At 38.5% G+C, this 15,797-nt stretch overlaps 1 long non-coding RNA gene across 1 annotated transcript in view; it reads left to right on the forward strand.

Annotated features, from left to right (window-relative positions):
• Positions 1 to 13,226, forward strand: part of LOC125326391 — a 40,853-nt gene extending 27,627 nt beyond the window's left edge. The window contains exons 2-3 of the long non-coding RNA XR_007203796.1: positions 6,282 to 6,470; positions 13,127 to 13,226. This is a non-coding gene — a long non-coding RNA (uncharacterized LOC125326391). The remainder of the gene's footprint in view (positions 1 to 6,281; positions 6,471 to 13,126) is intronic.
• Positions 13,227 to 15,797: the final 2,571 nt, after the last annotated feature.

Here is a 15,797-nt window from a genome sequence, read left to right on the forward strand (position 1 = left end):
CAGTATCACAGTCTAATACTTGACATGCTTTTCGTGAAAGCAGGATGCTCCTTCATTAGCTGAAGGTCACAGATCATAATAATGCTTGGCACTTAAAATTCTGAAGGTGTTGTACTCCATCTAATTAAAATTGGCAGATACGTAGGCTTTTATGCATAGGGAAAATGAAGTAGAGATTTCCCTAAAGGCAGAGATAGAAGAGGAAATAAGTCATAGGCACAGAATCCTAATTCTAATTCAGTTCCTGGGTACCCAGTGCTTCCTCAGATTCCTGACCACACTTTCTAATAATAAGGGAAAAATCTGAATTTCATTAAAAAAAAAGAAAGATTAAGTGAGGAATAAATACTAAACCTATCATTTATGCTAAACTATGGCACAATATTTTGAATAACAAAGAGTATACCTTTTTTTTTTTCTATTCATACCTTTCAGGAGTATAATAGAAAAACAAAGCATAACACCCACTGGTGTTAAAATTCACAGGCTTATTACAAGCCCAAAGTGATAGCTTCTTTTTCTTACTACTACACATCTTCTTTCCCAGAGCAAAACCTTGGAGTATGAGCAGAAGCTTTAAAGAACATTCACCCTTCTGCATTTATGAATATCTAACACATTCATTTTATACAGACTTTGCATGTCAATGCATTTACTAAACTGGACACCATCGCATTACTCTTTAGCTTATATTAAGCATTGAAGCAGAAGGAAAACCCAAATCTGACCAATTCCATTTTTATATTTTTCTTTCTTTTTTGAACCAAGTTTTTCTGATAGATTCAAACGTCATAATGAAATATCCAATTCTTCAGCAATCACAGTTGTATGAAGCTCATTTCAGCTGGGAGTACAGCTATCTGTCATTCTTCACACTGGACTACATGATGTGAGAGGTGTCCACATAAGTCAGCTCCCTTGGTGCTCTCCATGCTCATTTGAGGTTGGGTGTTACTGGTGTTCAGAGCAGCAATGCTCATATCCCTGAGTTGCCAACTGAAGGGACGCATCTCTTTTGCTCAGAAAATTCCCTGACATCTGCAAAGGTAAAGAAGCATTTTGAAATTTTTCTGCAAGCACAGACAGACTCAGCTCTATCTGGCAGAGTTACACCACTGATGTTCAGCAGATCCACTTGCAGGAATGGGAGAAATGCCCAAGAGTTTTCTGTCTTTGGGATGCAACCTGGCAGTGTTTATCCAGGAAAAATGCCGTGGAACTTCGTTTAAGTAACAATGTATGTTAAGGCCTATGTATCTTATTAGTCAATAAAGAGAGAGGCTGTGAAGTGCAGAGTACATGCACTTGACTGGCTGTAGCTTGTAGCTCATAGAATCTGTTATTCTGTGTGGCAACAGCATTAACTAGAAATGTTTAAATAATCACATGTATAATCAATAGTAGGTCTACTCCACTCTTAAAATTGAACACAACAACAATTCTTCTAAAGAACTTTCTGCATCTCATTGTACACTAACTTAGAGAATGTCTCAACACTTAATAAATATTGTGGACTTTTCAAACCATGCTTTGCACTCTTAAAACATGGTGCAAGCATTGTCTAGCAACATCTGAAAAATATGGAGAGATCAAAGTTCAGTAAAGTGCATTACATATGCCTCTTTACCTTTATTCAGTGGCTACAATTTCAATCCTTCTGGAGATAAGGAACACACAGAGCAGGCTGCCACCCCACAGAGTTATTTTGTTGCTACCAACTTGATTATTTTTTTCAAACTGGAACAATCAAGAAGGTCATTCTTAACAAGAGCAACAACTGTGGACGAGATGAATTGTATCAAATAATTAATTTTTCAAGAAAGCAGAATGTTCACTCACGCTGTCTTATATTTCTCCTTGTTTTTAAAACAGAATAATACACTGGAATAACTTTTCTTAATTGGCTACATGTGCTTTAGAAAATAGTGAAAATGATAGTGTGGAAAGTTCAGAAGCTTTCTTCCTCAACCACTAGCTAGAGAAGATTTCATGTAAGACTGTGGAAGACATTTTCTCGAGTTGAATAAGCAGGGGCAGTTATTTATACTGAAAAATTCCAAAGATTAAGCTTCTGCTCTTTAATGTCTCAGCCCTAAAAGGTATGTGATATATGTGTTCAGTTTGTTCCTTTTTACATTTGCCCTTTAAGTGCAGCATCCATTGATAGCATTTAGAAAGCACTTGAGTGCCATGTGTTTTAGCAAAGCTAACAAGAGAGAGGATTTAGATATAAGGACTAGTGTTTAAAATAACCTTGTGAAATTGCTGGTTTCTGTACACAAGCTGGGGAGGGAGGGGAGCAGGGAAGCTTCAGAGGAAGTCTTAAATGAGCCGTAGCCAATGCTGTCATTAATGCCAGTGAGAGTCAGACTGGCAGTTTAGTCAGGGTTTAGCTAGTGTCTGGAATTTGGACACCCCTGAACACAAATCATTGATGCCAGGGAGCTCTGTAGCTGACTGGCACTTGAGCCAGGCACACAGACATGGAGTGGCTATCCTGCTGCAGATGACATGTCCAACCTTTGGACAAAGTAAGGGCTCAGATGGATGTAGAAATGACAACTATTTGCTTGTTTCATCCTGGCATGGGGTGGTCAGAATCCCACTTATCCTTCTCTAACAGTGGATTCACACTTTTTTTTTTTTGTCCGTCTTACTCCAAGGAGTTATTCTTGCTGCTGAACAAGGCAGGATGCTGCAAAAGCATTCAGTACTCCAGAGAGATGTTTCAATTACAAGCCACCAGGTTTAATGAGGGGACAGGCCTTTTCCAGCAGTCACCAGGCTGCTGAAACTTTTTCTTTACCTTCTCTGAAGCAATATGATTTTCTTGGTCTTGCAAGACACCTTTTTTTGGCAGAGGTTGTGTGTAACACAAGAGTTTCTGGACATGAGTGCAGTGCCAAATTTGACCCACTGCAGTGATTTGATTGCAGTGTTCATGAAGGCTGAGTATGCCTGAAATGCCTGAAAGTGTAGTTATCTTCTGTGTTATTATCTGAATTGGTCTGCCAAAGTCATGAAATTGAGGTTGGGGTTCAGTGAGGCTTGCCATAGCCTTTATCAGCTGCTGAGGAATGGAGTTCCAGAAGGATTGATGGGAATTGGTGGGTCTTGATATTTCTCAGGATCAGGTCTACATCCCTTTCAGGATAACTATTGTGCCATTATTGATACAGCTTTCAAAAATTTAGAATATATTTGCACCCTTTTCTTTTTACCTAAACTATGAGAGCCTTGGTCTGAAACACCTCAATGGTATGAGAAGCTGGCAAGAAACGGTAGCCTAGGGCACAAACTTGGACTATTAATCTCTGACTCCAATTAGTTCCCAAGAAATGCCATGGGATCCATGTTGCTTAATTAATCTGTAGTAAACGGACAGGAATTTTCTCCCAGTGGTGTTACTTTCCAAATTGTGGCCTTTAAAAACCTTACTCATGTTATTCTTTAGATTTTTGACCTCCCATTCATCTTTCTCCTGCCATACAATAGACAAACTTCAATCTAGCATGAATGACAAGTGTTCATCTAGCAGAAGTCCTCATCAGCATTGCTCTTAGTCATTCTGCCTTGAAAATACCATGTTTCAATAGAAATGAGAAAAATGCCTTTATCCTCATTTCTCTGTGAAACACAATTTATTTGGAGGATAAGCCTAGACCTGTTATGTTAATCATAAATCAATTATATTCATCCCAAACCTGGAAAGCATGAAAATACCTTCTTTCCTTATTGCAAAATCCAGTAGGATATTCACAGTAATTATGGCTTGTTTTGTACAAATCATAGGCTCTTATCCTAATCATTAGAGCTACAACAGAGTATTTGTCTACCTTGGAATATTTGAAACGCCTGTTTCAATTGCAGTGGAGGTTTGGGAATTTATTTATTTTTAATAGCTAAAGTAAATCCTTTCATGCACCAGGTTTCCCCTTTTTATTCCTCATGTAGCCTTTTGAGTTTAGTCAGATTTTACACGACATGAAGAAAGTGAGAAGGGAACTATGAGGTTAAGCCTGTAAAATACTATCTCTGTCCAGTACCATTGGCCATTGATTTGGCAGATAAGCACCCTGCAACATTGCTCCTTACACCTTTAGTCTGTAAATAGATTATGTCAGTCAAGCTGTCCCCACTGTTTGTTATTACTAGCACTTGAACCGTCCAATGTGTTTATCAGGTTCAGACCTCCTCAGAGTTAAGGAATGTACAAGAATGTACAAGAACAGTCACAAAAGCTGGAAATAAAGAAATATTCTTAATTCTGCTATAAGCATGAGTGGCTGAGATACAGAGAAAGTAAGGGTGCTTAATTGTCTTCGTGATCCTTATTTTTTGTAGTACGGTTTTTTGACGGTGTTTTTTTGTACGTCCATTGGGTAGCTTTGGTGTTTGGGGGCTTTTTAAGGGGTGAGGAGGGATTGGGGGGTGGTATTTACAGTTCTGATCCCACCTGGAAAGCAGAGGTTTCATCTTATAGGAAAACAGGAAGAATGGATTGATCTACAATCTGTAGCTTGCACATACTATTCCCCAACCATGTCTAAAAACTGGCTAGGTTCGCTGTGGGCTTCAACTTCCTTAAAGCAATTTACTCCATTTGAAACTGAGGTACTGAGTTTGGCTCACATTGGGACTAAAAGTGCCAGAGAATAAATTCTCTGCATCTTGCCTCACAGTTTAGTTGGCAAGATATCAAATAACTACACTTCTGCTTATGAGAGTGCACATTTCATTGTCAATGTCTAGAACTCAAGCACCAGAAATATCCCATTATTCTGTGTTCATTATTAAATAAGTGTCATGGACTCATTTCTCCGGTTTGTCTCGGACTCTGTGGAATGTAAGCATGATCTTATGGTCAGGCCCTGCTGCCCTTTCCACATTAAGTACTAAACTGTCAGAATGAATGGAAACAGGTGTATGCAGAGAAAGAGAGATGGCTGTATCTGAAAGAGTGATTTTGATTGTTGTAGCCATGGTCGAAATTAAATCTGGCTGAGAAGTGCAACCAAAATTGTTCAGGCTTTTTTGTGCACCATCATGACTAATGACCATTGTGCCAGCAAGCATGTTAATAAAAGCGCATTTCTAAAATTCCCTCATTATGACAATAACCATTTCAGTTGCACATTATTTCTTTTTGAAGCCTCTGGAATATTCTGTCTTTGTTGTGTCAAAGCTTCCTAATGAGTAGGTCAAATGACTCAGATACAGCCTTTATATTTCTTTCAATTCCCTAAGAATAGATGAATAAAATCAATCCCAGTGAGTTTGCATGTAATTGCCAGTGCTGGAAAACAGGCACCTGAAGTATCTATCCCACCATTTCTCATGCACTGTGAGAACTGCTCTGCCTGGCTCAGGCTCTCTAGGCGTAAAATGCTCCTTGAGGTTACATGCTCTTCCTACAGGCTGATGCTATTATGGCATCATGCCTAAAAGCAGCCGCTATTTATGTCAAAGTGCAGGTATGATAACTAATTTTACAGGATATAGAGCATAATGAAGAACAAAATAACTACAGACAGGTTTAAATTGAGAATTAAACAGTCTTTTGTTATCATTTTGGTGGGGAAAGGGGGACATCTGGTGGGAGGTCTTTGTAAAGAATTGAACAATGTCATTTTCTATTTGCAGTAGGATACAAATCCTTAGGGAAGTTGTATATTCTGAATAACCTAGAGACTTTGCATAATTTCTAACAAGAAGAGTTGATTAATTAATGTATATCAAACTCACACAACAGGATGTTTTGCCGTGGCGCATACTGTAAAGCCCTCACTTCCCTTTTATCAGGTTCACAAAGAAGTATAGCTAAGCCTGGATGAATGCCCAGTACCCTCTTGTAATGAGATTTTCACAAAAGGTCTGGGAGAAAAGTGGTGGGATGAAGACTCATCGAGAAAAAGCACTTAATACTTTTTGCTCAGGGTTAGAAAATAAATATTAGAAATCCTTCAGCTTGCCTGAGTACATAAGAAAACAAGACATTGTGGCATTACTAAGCCTTGAGTAGATATCTTCTAAAGGATTATAACCTGCTTAATCAACCTTTGGGAATGCAACAAAGCAGGAGGCAAAACATACAGTTACACTTGAGCATGACACTTAAAAATAAATTACTGTAGGTTAAAGGAAGTCATAAGAATGTGGCACAACCAGGTTAAAATGCCCGGTATGCTTGGGCCCATCATGTAAATAATAAGTAAAGATTGCATTTCTTGATAAAGACAACTACAAGTCTTTGTTATTTCAATCTTCTCTGATCCTTTTAGTAACAGTCAATCTGGAATATGCAGCTTTGCTCCTTCTGCTGCTGTTTCATAGCTTCTGTCCCATTTTGTGAATGATCCCCTTCAGAAAGCATCCTACGAGGAGGTAGCTCCAGGGTCACAGCAGCTACAGGATGAGAGCTTCAGTTTTGCTGTGGGAGAAGCAATGCTGGAAAATCATTCCCTGCACAGGTATTGCTGCACGGGGCTTTGAGGAGAAGACAGCCAGCATGATGTGAGACCTTGGCACAGCTGCTCACTCTGCCAGGCCTTCTTGCTTTATAGCTGAGCTATATCATCCACTGCAAACTGGGTGAATCTAATTTCCTGGGAATTCTGTGACAGACACATTTCTTTTCACTGAAGTCAGCACAAGAGATCTGTTGCAAGCTGAGAATTGAAATGAGTCTTTTTCCCCTACTCCACTGCCATATTTCATTTCTTTGTCTAAATCATTTCATATTCTGTGTCCCATGACAGCACTGTTACAAATTCAGATGTTTTTTTAATATTTCTCTTTTCTCACTAAAACATTGTCTCTGCGTGCATTCCAGATTTATCTGCAGCCTTTAAAGTGCAGTAAGGGACTATCAGTGCATCTAATTTATGCTTGCACTTGTATTTAAGTTATCATTAGCATAAGGTATTAAATCAGATTATGATTAACTTGCTTTTGCAAAGCTAAAGCGGAACTTTCTAAGATCAAATGTATCTTACTACTCTCCAAAAAGTTATTTCCATATAAAGTATGTTTATTAAATGTGCTGAACTGCTATATAGTTCCTTTAAATTTATGAAAAGACTCAGAAACTGCTTGGCAAGAACACTTGAAATGACAATATATATCATAAATGCCTTTCATACAATATAAAGAACAGCATGCATAAAGAGCAACTAAAAAATTTAGCATGTTCACTTATGCTCTGAGTATAATATAAGCCAAGCTAACCTCATTTTATATGAGGCCCTTTTTTACTCAAATATATCAATAAGCTTTATTTTATCTGTTGTATTTTCATTATTTTTGGCCAAATCTGAAGTGCGAGCATTCAGGCTTCTAAGCCGCCTGATAGAGAGGAATTTAAAAATGGAACAAGGTTCAAAACTGATGGATACATAACGTATTTTAAAAGATGGGCTTCTGAGCTAGCACAAAGAAGCAATGCTAATGTTGTGCTCCTATCTGGAATGCACATTGTAATTGTCTGGACTTTCACTGCAAGCAAAGTTTCACTTCTCTCTTTCAAAAATGAGTGATGTCATAGTTTGTTAATTTTGGCAAACACTCAGAGCAGTTCAGTTTTTAAACATGCTACAACTGGTAAGATATGCCATTAGGAAAATTATTAGAGCTAAGTGCCCTTTTACTGTCAAACAACGAAGAATAAAATGTGTTGCATTAAATCTTCAATTCCTGTTGGTTCCTGTAGGGTTTTGTATCAGTGATGCAAAGTCATTTTCAGAGACGGTCTCACAGCTGATGGTGGACAACAAAGCAGCTCTATGAAACACCACTACTCAACAGTTACTGCACTGATGACTCTTCATCAGTGTTGTGCAACAACAACGGTTGCACGACTAACTTGTCCATTTTGAGATGTGCTCAAACCAAGATTCTGAATTTAAATGACCATTCAACACAGAATAAAGTTTTAGCACTGAATCTGAAATTGCTTCTGCATTTGACAGGTGACAAAGGGAATGGTAGGTCATCCATGACAATTTTGAGAAAATCTCAGTGAGATTGCTCTCCAGGGGAGAATCCATTGGCTAAGCTGTATAACTACATTTTCAAGATTGCCTGTAATCATGGAGTTTTTCATGCTTAGAAAGGTAGTTGAATTTCATCAGCAGCTTGGTATGTTCTTCTATTTCTATCCCATATGAGTCTGCTGGGATTTTCTACTTTTCTGTGGGACAGTGATTATTTATGATTTGCTAGTGAAAAATACCAGCCTTGATGGAAAAATCAGCTAGTATCTTTTGGTAGATCTGCCTTTCTGAGAGCCACAGTAGCTTCACATCCAGGGTAACTACTTGCACTACCAGAGGCCAGCTGGAGGTCAGTTAATGCTCAGTGAGGTGTGCAAATGGCATCGCCCCTAAGGATTGGTGGGAGTTCCCTTACAGAGTCCAAAAATCAAAAGGTTTTCATGACTCTCCATGTGTGTGTGAACATATGAATTTTTCAAAATGCCTTCTGATTATTTTTGTGGACATTAATCCATTTGTAAACCTGTTCTTTGTCTTAGTTGTGCAATTTTATTTGTCCCAGACTGTTCCATGAAATAACAGGTGGCTGAGATGTAGCTGCATTAGGAAAAAATAAGTCCCTTGTGATAGTAGATTGCAGAAATCTCCAGCACAAAAAGTAAGTGACAAGTGTTTGCAATAGAGAGTTTGTGGACATATAAAAGATATATTGTCAGCGATTTGGGTTTAAATTATACTAGAGTTAATGCTTACCCACTCTTTTCTAAGGAACAGGGCAATAAAGAAGATATGTCTATTTTTCTAATTGAGATTGTGTGTCAAATCTTGTAGAAACAAATCCAAACTCTGTTGAACTCTACAAACAGAATCCATGCCAGATTAATTTTTGGTATGGTTGCTTATGAACATCACACACAACTGGACCCTCTGTAGCAGACTGGCTGCCCAGTGTAAGGCTGTTGACAAATTACATGACCTGTGTGCAATATGTACACAGCTGAAGGTGTGCAATGCATGTAACCATAATTTTCATTATAAACTCTGTGTAGGAGTCTTCCATCTTCCTGGAAAATTAACTCTTTTTCTTTGGCTGCAGAGAGGTAAAAGATACTCTGTGGGAGAATTCAAAAAAGGAAGCATTCATTTGAATTGAAAACACAGACAGGAAAATACGTGACATCTGTAGCACAAGAGTTTATTTCTAAAGGATTAGCTGATGAGATTTTTAGGAACAAATACAATGTACATTAGGTTTAGAAAAGGCTTTTCCCTAGATTACTATAAGAACATTATGCCATTGATTTCTGACACCGGATTTGTAAACTTAAAATGTAGTGTTGAATCACTAAGCACAGCTTTCATGGAACTTAAAAATCATCTCAGGCAGTAATTGTTTCAGCTGTAACTCTGACACCAGCAGAAGTGTGGGACGTGTGATTTCTGTTCTAATTGCATGATGATTTGGCTGAACTTATTAGTTTCAATGTAATTCCATAGAATTAATGAAGGTGCACTAGAAGAGAATTCTTTTCTGGTCTAATTTTCAACTGGGTCTTTCTTTTCATTTTTTTTTACCTAAAGGTAATTGTGAGATGTCTGTACTGGTTGCATCTATAAATGCTTATGCAAATTTAATACTTGTACCATACTGTTCACTCCTTGTTTAGGTGATGGAAATATTTATAAGGAGGAGGAGAACTCAAATACCTTTGAGATAATCCTATGGTCATTGCTAGTCAGAAATTAGGATTGACACATTAGATTGTTTATGAGAGTGCTGGCCAAAAGGTTTGTGAAAACATCACTGAAACTACTTCTTAAAGTTGGAATAATTTTTTGTGAACAGATCTGCTTAACACATTTTAAGCTCTCCTACTTGGCAGAACAAAAACCCTCCCTGCTTGGTCTTGGTTCAATTTTTTCCATTTTAATGAAAAGAACAGTTATTTCCACATCTTGTGTGGAAGTAGCAATAACAATTCAATATTTTCAGTAGTGCTAGCAGCAGAGGAGATGCAGGAGTGATGTCCTGACACTGAAAACTCTCTTAAGATGCTTCTGTTTAGATAGTGTATAATGAAAATAAAAGGTTTGAAGTATGCACCCAGTTCTCTTCCTGCACAGGAAAGCTAAACACTGTTCTTGCTGGCCTGTTTGTTGGGCTTATCTCATATTGGAAGAATATCTAGGAAAATGTGCTGTTTATAATCTTGGAACTGATTCAGTCAAACAAAAGCCTGATGTTTCCTGCTGCTGCCAAGTCTTCACTGTCAAGACAGGGTTGACTTTTGGTAAACCAGAATCTGATCTTTTACCATTTTTTGAAATATTTCTGTTTCTTTCATTATTTCTTCTTCCTATTCCTTCTCATTTTCCCTTGGCCACTGGAGAAACAGATACCAATCTATATTTCTACATATGTATATGAGCCAGCCAAGAAGGTCAGTAGTATCCTGGGGTGCATTAGGAAGAGCACTGCCAGCAGGTTGAGGGACATGATCTTGTCCCTCCACTCAGCCCTGGCGAGGCCACTTCTGGAGTGCTGAGTCCAGTTCTGGGCTCCTCAGCACAAGAGAGACATGGAGCTCCTGGGGCAGGTCCAATGGAGGGGAATAAAGATGATGGAAGGGACTGGAGCATCTCTTTTATCCTTTAAGGCTGAAGGTGATGGGCTTGTTCATCCACAAGAGACAACTGAGAGGGGATTTCATCAATGTGTATAAATATCTAAAGTGGGGGTGCCAAGGAGATGGATCCAGGCTCTTCTTAGTGGTGCCGAGCAATAGGAGAAGAGGCACTGGGCAGAAACTGATGTACAGGAAGTTCCACCTGACCATGAGGAAGAATTTCTTTACTGTGCAGGTGACTGAGCACCAACACAGGTTGCCCAGAGCGACTGTGGAGTCTCCCTCACTGGAGATACTCAAGAGCCCTCTGGACACAATCCTGTGCCATGTTCTCTAGGATGACCCTGCTTGATCAGGGAGGTTGGACAAGGTACAACTGTAGTCCTTGTGGAACTTAACCATTCTGTGGTCCTCTGGTATGTGTTTAAGTCTATGTATAAACATGTCTATGTATAAATAACCTTGAAAAATCATTAGTAACTGAAATCCACTTCTCTGGATCAACTGTGCGGAGTTCACCCATCAGGAATGAGAGAACCCCAAAGCATAAGAGAACTCATAGACTCTTTGAAGGCAACTCAGGCAAAGCAGACCATGAGCTCCCTCAGGACCAGCTCCCAGGATACAGACAGAGAAGATGCTGGAGTGCCTGGCCCTACCTCAGGATGCCACCAATGCTCTGAATCATTCTGACTTGCCAGTACAGTGTAAGGAAATATTTGTATTTCAGTGTTGCACGGGAGCACAACTCGAGATAAAGCACTATTGTGCAAGGCTCTAAGGCAAACTGAGCAATAGCATACAGACTGCTTGGGAAAGCTCACATCAATTTAGAGAGCCCTCAGGAAAATCACTCCTGTAACAGAAATTACTCATCCTCTGAACACCAAATGCTCCGTTAAGCTCTGAGATGTGCAGTAAGACACAGTAATCGCATTTTGCCCTGAAGCATTTGGGAGTTAATAATTCTTGTAGAGAAAATCCACCTCATTCAATTCTCGGAGGAGCTCACTGTCCACACAGCCATCAGTTCAGTCCAGTTTTCATCTAGAGATGTTGCTTCAGAGGAACAGCAAGTATTTCATGCTGTATGCTGGAATGTAATTCTGCATTGCTCACTCATAAGAAGATAATAATGAACAGTGACTTAAGTGACTTAAGTGACAAGGACTACAGCAGCGATGGATAATATTGGCCAATACAAACTGATGAGCGTGTGTGGGGTACAGAAATGGCACTCAGCAGCTCTGGCTTTGAAGGACACAGTGCTTTCCATGTACACAATGCTGGGTCTCATTTCTGACGCTCTCAGCTTCCCCCCAAGAGAAGCAGGATCAGGCACAAGCTGGGGGCTACTCACAGCTCCCACTGCTCTTGCTGTGAACATGAAGCACTTTCTCTCACACCCATGGCTCTATAATTGTACAAGCCTACTTGATGGGAAATAGAAGTCAAGCTTTCACTGGCCCTGTAGCTCAGTTCCTTCTCTTTCAAAATATTGTGAAGGTATATTTATTTTGTATTGTTTTAAAGTTCACATGCCTTAGTGACAGAAGCTTTTTACATGAATATTTGGAAGCTATTCTTATGCAAGATTTTAAAACTTAACTTCTCCAGAGTACTCCAGGGGTCTAGACAGACTTATTTCCTCTACATATGCTTTCTTTCTCTCTTTCTCTGTTCATCTCCCCTTCCCATGTTCTGTAAAACATATTAACTTCTTTATCCTGAAAGGTATTTACTTTCAACTTTTTCAAGAGACAGACCCTAAACTCCACAGCTACATCATCTAGTCTCTGGAACTGCAAATGTTGCTATGCTGCCTTGCCTCTATAAGCACTTACAAAAAAGATCTTTTCCTCCTTTCCAGTGACTCATGAAGAATTATTCCGTATTAAATATCTCCGCCCACTGACTTGCATGTTTTATCAATAGTTATAAATATCCTGAAAGGACACAAGCCAATCAAATAAATACAGCTGTTTGCTGGCTCTTGACTGAGACAAAAGAGAACCATAATCAACTGCTTTAGAGCAAAAGTAGGTTTATGCAACTGACTCCTGAATTTTCTTTCTAGAGTATTTTGTAAAGAGGAGGAAATGCTTTTAACTTATGCTCTCAGCAGCTCTTCTTTTACCATAAATTGCTTCAGTTGTAATTATTGCACCATTTCTTTGGATTTTAATGATGTTTTATGTTTCCATGTATCTAGTTCATAAATTCTTACTTTTTCCCACTTTGGATACCTTTACCTCCTTTTGGAATGGCAGACCTCAGTACCATGGAAGTAAAAAATAAGCTGTTGCAGAAGAGACTGAAAGATTGATGAAGAACAGGAACTAATAAATTACATGGAGTGAGCATATCCTGCACTTATTTCACATAATTCTTTAAAATTATTATGATGCAATGATTTTTTTTGTTCCATAAAGAGGGTTTTTGGCAAGAACTTGCCTAGTGAACACATCCTAGTATTAAACCTACACCCACTTTTTTTTTTCCTGGCAGGAACTGGCAGTAAAAAAAAAGCCCTAAAGCTGGTAAAAGGTCTGCTGGAACTTGCCACCACTGCCTGATCTGCATGCTCCTTTAGTGGGTTCATCATCATTCAGGTAACCTTCATGCTGTCTAAAAACCAGCCCCTGCAGAGCTGTGTTATTTGAGTTATTTTGCTCAGGTGACTGTTTCAGAGCATTCACCTCAGTAATTGCATATCTTTCAAGCACGAAGCATCTCATTCTGACAAATCTGGTAACCAAAGTAAATGACACTGTACTTGAAAGAAAACCAAAACTAAATATAGAAATATCAGAGGTAGGTACCAAAACTGATTGTTTTCAGACATAGAGTAATCCATAATAACAAATTAAATTGACAATTCAATGCGAGAACGGGAACTGATCCGTGCTACAAATGATAAGCAAATGGCAATGGAAACTAAGGCTGAATGGGTTTGTTATTTTCAGCTGCAATTTGTGTAACTCCATGATCAGTCTCTCTGATTTCCGGAACACTCTCTCAGTTCATCTGCCAGTCATGCAAACAGGGGTTCACATTGTTTCTGATTAAAGAAGCTTCACACATTGTGTCACAAATCTAACCTTTGAAGAAATTATGGATTTAAAGGCAGGTACAAAGGACCTCAGCTCCAGACCTCCAAACAGGAGGTTTACATTGAATTACGGGTGGAAATGGTTTGGGCCCTTCCAGAAGCACCATCTGGTTCTACGGCTGGTCATTGTTTAGATTATTTATGACCATAATTTTAAATTTATCTGGTTAACCTTTGGATAGCCTCCTAAAATAGCTATTGACTCTTTGAGTTTTCAAGGTAATATATTGAGATGCAAGGGTTTAATGTTATTATTTTATGGAAAGAACCACAAGCATTTTTATGTAATATATCAATACCTACAAACCCAGGAAATAGCTATACTATCACACAGCAAAAAGAACTGCAGCATCACATATTTGTTGTTCATACCATGACCTATTCAGACTGAAATTTCTTCATGAGAAAAAACAAAGGACAGCTTTTTTATTTTTGGGAGACTCCCCCTCCCCTAAAATATCTATCTTCATGTTATAGTTCAACAGAGAAGAGTATATGGGATGAAGTTCCTCCAAAAAAAATAGAAAAGAAAAAGGAAATGGGTCTTGAGGACTCATGACTTGCATCAGATTAAAATGGATGAAAGGAGATGAAAAAAAAGTCTCTTACATATTAGTGTGTATGACCTCATCCTGAACTGTTAGAGGTGCTGGGAGTCTTTCCATTTTCCTTGAGAGATCAGGTCCCATAATTCAAAAACAGTGTGCAAAAATAAGAAATGGACAGAGCCCTGGTTGGTTTGGCAAACATTCATCAAGGACGGTTCAAATTTAGGTTGAAAATAAGCTAGCAGAAATCAGTATCTGTGGGAAAGGTTTTGTGAGACTGAGATAGGTTTAGTTGGAATATAATTACAGTTTTTATGCTCACTAGGTTATGCATACCAATATATTCACTTCAGAATTAAAGAGCATCAACTTTCATGAATTTGTTTTTATTTAAAGGGAAGAACTCCAGCTAAATGAGAACATTCATAGAATTTATTCTCAAAAAGGGTGAGCCCACAATCTCATGTAGCTTTTGGCTCCTCTCTGTGTAACAGACTGAAAACAAACCCTGAGATTAAAACACCTTACTGTTTCACTTTGGACTTTACGGCTTATTTCCAGTCTTGGTCTAAAATTCATTTTACAGTACTCTGGATCCACACAGCACTGTACAAAATGTACATTAATAAGGATATTGGCAACAATTTAAAAAAATTAAAATATTACTGCAAGCTAACGTTAGTCTTTTCTTAGCAAAATAAGGATAAATTAGGGAAAGCTTTTTAGTCTTCCTGATAATGTACTGCATTCCTCTTCTCACCAGAGAAAATAGTCTTCAATTACGAAAATCAAAAAAAGGCCTGCTTCCTGATTATCTCCTTGCATTCCCTCATCATTAAAAAATAAATCCAAGAGAGAGATTGCAGTACAGTCCTACAATAAACAATGGCCCCAGGTATTTTCGAAGGACCTAAATGTACCTGAAAGAACAAAAGAACATTAGATGAGGATCTCAAAAAAAATGCGAATTCAAGGCTTCCACGTGGTATTACAGAAAGATCAGATTGTTTCATTTGTGTGAAAAGCAGCCAAAAATGTTGCATACCTATTCTTTTTGTTACCTACCCAAATTCACTTTGGCATATCCTTTTTAGCAGTCAGTGAAGGCATTCCACCAACCACATTATCACATGAGCTGCTGAAGTCAAACACAGCAGATGCAGTAAACCAGGATGACTTACTTTATTACAGCTGGTAGCTTCCCAAAATGCACTCAGAACTGTGCCCTGTAGTCATGGAATTTTCCTTTTTATCCTCTAAACCTATAAAATTAATTTGCCATGTTAGACCCAGATTGAAATCTCCATATTCATCTGGAACACTAGCAAAAATGAAATTAAATTGTTTCAATGTATATTAACACCTAATGAGAGGGAATAAAGAGGGCAAATTCCAAAGAGGAATAAAGTCAGGCTCCCTTCAGTCATGCTTACTGACAGAACAAGAGGTGATAGGCACAGATTAAAAACCACAAAACCTAAGCACAAAGAAGTTTCCTTTCACTCCAAGGTTGTCAAAA

This window comes from Corvus hawaiiensis, chromosome 5 (assembly GCF_020740725.1).
Source record: "Corvus hawaiiensis isolate bCorHaw1 chromosome 5, bCorHaw1.pri.cur, whole genome shotgun sequence".
NCBI lineage: Eukaryota > Metazoa > Chordata > Aves > Passeriformes > Corvidae > Corvus > Corvus hawaiiensis.